At 33.2% G+C, this 4,346-nt stretch overlaps 1 protein-coding gene across 7 annotated transcripts in view; it reads left to right on the top strand.

Moving 5' to 3' along the window:
• Nucleotides 1–3,337: 3,337 nt before the first annotated feature.
• LOC106475948 (ras-related protein Rab-40C-like) overlaps nt 3,338–4,346 on the top strand; it is a 28,719-nt gene continuing 27,710 nt past the window's right edge. The window contains exon 1 of one of the 7 annotated variants that reach the window (XM_013936626.2): nt 3,338–3,620. The gene's annotated coding sequence lies outside the window, so the exon portion shown is untranslated. The other 6 variants (XM_013936634.2, XM_022381047.1, XM_013936641.2 and 3 more) reach the window with 6 other exon arrangements.

Genomic DNA, 4,346 nt, shown 5'->3' with positions numbered 1-4,346 from the left:
GTACGAGTGTTCAAAACTGAAATAGCGTTGATAACTGGACCAATTGTTCGGTTGAGATGTTGCAAAGGAAATATCTGCTGAAGCTTTTCGCCAGACACTAATTATAGCAGAACCGTCTGGAAATTGATCTATAGGAAATAGTACAGCTTATAAAATGAGTCAGATCAACGTAGGCCGGTAAGGCAGTCACTGATTGGCAAGTCCTTAAGCCAATCAGTAAATGTCACAGACCTACTGAAGGATTGTTTGTTTGTTTGTTTTTGAATTTCGCGCAAAGCCACACGAGGGCTATCTGCGCTAGCCGTCCCTAATTTAGCAGTGTAAGACTAGAGGGAAGGCAGCTAGTCATCAACACCCACCGCCAACTCTTGGGCTACTCTTTTACCAACGACTAGTGGGATTGACCGTCACATTATAACACCCCCACGGCTGAAAGGGCGAGCATGTTTGGTGTGACGGGGATTCGAACCCGCGACCCTACTGAAGGATGTGTAGATTGTACAGGAATTCTTTTTGGCGGCAAAGAACAGGTTTATGTTTTTTAATAAAGGTGGCTTCCAAAATATAGAGATGAAAGGTTGACAGACCATTTGCAATAATTTTAAGCCTGCTATCCGTATAGTTGTGAGCACAAGTCGGGGTCACTAGTAAATACTGGCCAATCGTTGATTCACATTTTGGTGGTAGAACTTCTGTTTTACAGGAGTGATATGGTAAATTCTTTTCTTTCACACTCTTATTTCTTGTGGATGTGGGTACATGTTGTTTAATTCTATCTTGCAGTCTTTGTGAAGTGCGACCTACGTACCGACATTTGCAGTGGCGCGACAACTCACAAATAACCATATTTTTCTGTATGGTAGGTATCGCATCTTTGTGTGTTGCAGGCAACAGCTTACGTGTGAAATAAGCACAGTATGGGTACACTGCAGGAAAACATTTAGTAATGTCCGTTTTCAATTATTTTTCAAATTTTGTTGAAATGTTACCAATCCATGGTAGGTTTAGGTAAACAGTATACTTGTTAGGATCAAATTTAGTGGCAGTTGAAAAGCTCGCAATTTTTCTTGAAGTAATTTGATTGATGACATTTGCTGGATAGCCATTTTCTAGTAAAATAGTTTTAATTGTCTTCAATTCGAAATCTAGTTTAGATTTTGAACAGATAACTAGAGCCCGATGGACTAAAGTTGCAATAAGGTTCGTTTTGCGACTTTTAGGACTGAAAGAATCCCATTGTGTGTACTCTCCTGTAAAGGTAGGTTTTCTGTATATACTGGTGAGAAAACGAAAGTCATCTTTTTCAACTATGACGTCTAGGAATGGTAAAGAGTTATATTGTTCCTTTTCGAAAGTAAATTTGAGAGCCGAATGCAACGAGTTTAGGTCTTGTAAGAAACATTCACATTCCTGTTCAGTTTAAAAAATGGTAAATGCGTCATCTACATGTACATAGAGGAAGTAAACAGCAGGTCTGGTGACTTTGTTGAATAGTTCTTTTTCATGGAAACCAACGAAAATATTGCGAAAGTTTCGAAAACTTAGGAAATATTCAAGTTAACCGCAAGATGGTGTTGTTATTGTTCTTGATATTATTTGCAGTCTTTGTGATGATATATAATGTCAAAATCAGGGACAGCTATGGGTAAATAGCCCTTTGTTACGTTGCACGAAAAATCATTCAGCATGGCAATAAATTATTGTTTAATCATCCCCACGGTAGTGTAATCATCGTATTAAAAACAAAAAACTACTGTTTGAGTGAATTAGTTAACAACAGTGTTTTTATTTTTATCAACAAAACTTATTCTTGGGATACGACTAGGTATTAGTAGATAAAAACATTAACTCTGATTGAAAAAAGTTTCTTATGTAATTTTTTTTTGTAGAATACCATGAAGAGAAAGTTCTATCACTAATTACTTCAAATACATAAATTTAATCAAACGCAATATACTTATATAAAAACAATTCCAAACAATAAACAAATTTTTACTAAAATGCTACACCGTGTCTTAACGTTCAACTCCAGTGCTCGACGAGGATTTCACTTCTTTTTTATCTATAAAAAATATTCTGTTTTCGTTAATCCTTAATAATAAGTAATGTTTAGTAAAATATCAAATTGTAATTTTTTGCTGGGAGAGTTCGTAAAACCTCGCATATATTGAAACTCATTTCACAAAGCTTATTAAATTTGAGAAAAAAAGTATAATTTGTTACTGCAATGGCTGAACTCTTCTAGCATTTATTATTTCACGTTCTTATTAGTATAGATTTAATAAAAATAAAAAGTTATCAGCTGACGTATAAATGAAACTTTTTAGATCAAATACTTTTTTGTCATAATTTTTGTTAGAATTTATTTGCAAAAAATGTTGCAGAATGTATCGCTTATTTAATGGGTAGTAAAGAATGATTAAAGGTGGTAACTGTTTTTGAATTTTTGTTTTAAAGCGAAAAGTTATATAATAGGCTATCCATGCTGTGCCTAGAGCGAATATCTAACCCCGAGCTTTTAGCGTTATAAAGCTTAAGCTTATCACCATGAGGCAAAATGGTAGATGTAAGGTTAGATGACATGGTGAACCATAAATTAATCATCGACTGTATGTGTGAATAAAATGTTAAAGCTCCAATAAGAAGTGAATCTGATTTACTGTACATATTGTAACAAGCATGAATCCCAACGAGATTTTTATAAGGTAGATTTATAAATTTAAAAAAAAAAATACACGATCTATTCTTGATCTGGCAGAAGCTAGCTGTTTATAACGACATAACAGTAGTGAGTGATGTGTACTTTCAACCTCTGTTTTCAAAGAACATATAAAATCATCAGCAATATAGTGGGCATTTCTCAACTGTGTTTCAATTCAGTTATTGCATATTGTATTGTTCCAAATTGGTTGATCCATCTGAGCGAATAAAATTAATGTCCTTCGGTTGTCAGTCAAAACTATACCTACCCCTAAGGTATAGGACAGTGATTTAAGGCTCATTATAAGTGAATCATGAACAATCCAAGAGTTTTTAAACTTATCTTTTTTCCTGGGAACCATGAACACTCGGGCAATTCTACTATTATGCCATGTCAGGACCACCATAGAAAAAGTGTTGTTTTTTACCTATGTAAAATTATTAGTTATATGAAAATAAGAAAAGATTATAGTATATTAGTATTATGGGAGAGCTAACCCCTGAAAAGTTATTCCTATCTGATAAAATATTGAGTATATTAAGTTTAAAGCGCTGAAATAAGTTATACAAGTACAGAGCTATATATTCTCATGGATACAAAGTACAGATCAATTTTCCACCTGGGAATGTAAAAGATACTACAGAGGACTTGACCATATGTGTGTGACGTCGTAATTGCTCAAATTTAGTAGACAACTGGTGTGAAGAAACTTAGGCCATTTTGAAAGAGAAACTGTATAGTAATCTTACTGTGCATTGCAAAGTAAATTGTATTGTTTGTTTAGAGCAACCAAGTGTTACTAGCAGTATCATGATACTCGTTACTATTAATGATATAATGTTCTTCACATTTCAACAAGAGCGCTTAACCAACTTCAAGTGATAAGTACTATTAGGCTTAACGATTACGTTTATTACAGGTTGTATTACATTATTTATTAATAATGTCGTAATGATAGGACAAATTAAACAATTTAAATGTTGTTAGCACTTGCACTATGATGTGTCAAGTTTTTACAAAGTACATAGTCCGATATTTGGTCTAATCAATCACTGTCATTGGCAAAAGACTAAGTTAGGCCTAGTGAGTACTGTAAAAACAAGTATAAAATAATCACTGCAACATTGTAACTTACAAGTTGTAAATGTAAGTAGAATTTTGTATTCAGTTTGAATGTTTCAAATTTTTGGAAGACAAATCAACCTTAATAATTAGTCTTATTGCTCTGTGCCAACAAAAGCTTCAAAATTCATAAGGACATTTTGCAGTTTCAATTTTGTTTTGTCAACCTTGTAAGTTTGAACATGAATGATTACATCATAATGTAGGCCTAACTAAGAACTTTGCTAATATTAGTAGTATAAGAATGTATTTTCAAAATAATAGAGTAAGAATCAAGTTTCAAAGTTTAAATAGTTTAAAAAACGTTTGTTTTTTTTGTGAAATTGGTAGGTAAGAAGTTGTAACTTGTGTAAACAACATTCACAGTTGAAGAGAATATTAACAGATGGTCCATCAGGAATTGTCAATAGCTTTAACAACCAAAATACTTTTTTAAAAGAAAGGTTTTGAAGTCCGGTATTTATATTTTTTGGATTTTTATATATACTGAACCGCAAAAGAAACGTCGCAGTAATTAGAGGAA

This window comes from Limulus polyphemus, unplaced genomic scaffold, assembly GCF_000517525.1.
Source record: "Limulus polyphemus unplaced genomic scaffold, Limulus_polyphemus-2.1.2 Scaffold150, whole genome shotgun sequence".
Lineage (NCBI taxonomy): Eukaryota > Metazoa > Arthropoda > Merostomata > Xiphosura > Limulidae > Limulus > Limulus polyphemus.
Note: the sequence above shows the minus strand (reverse complement) of the source record. Positions and strands in the feature narration are given on the sequence as shown.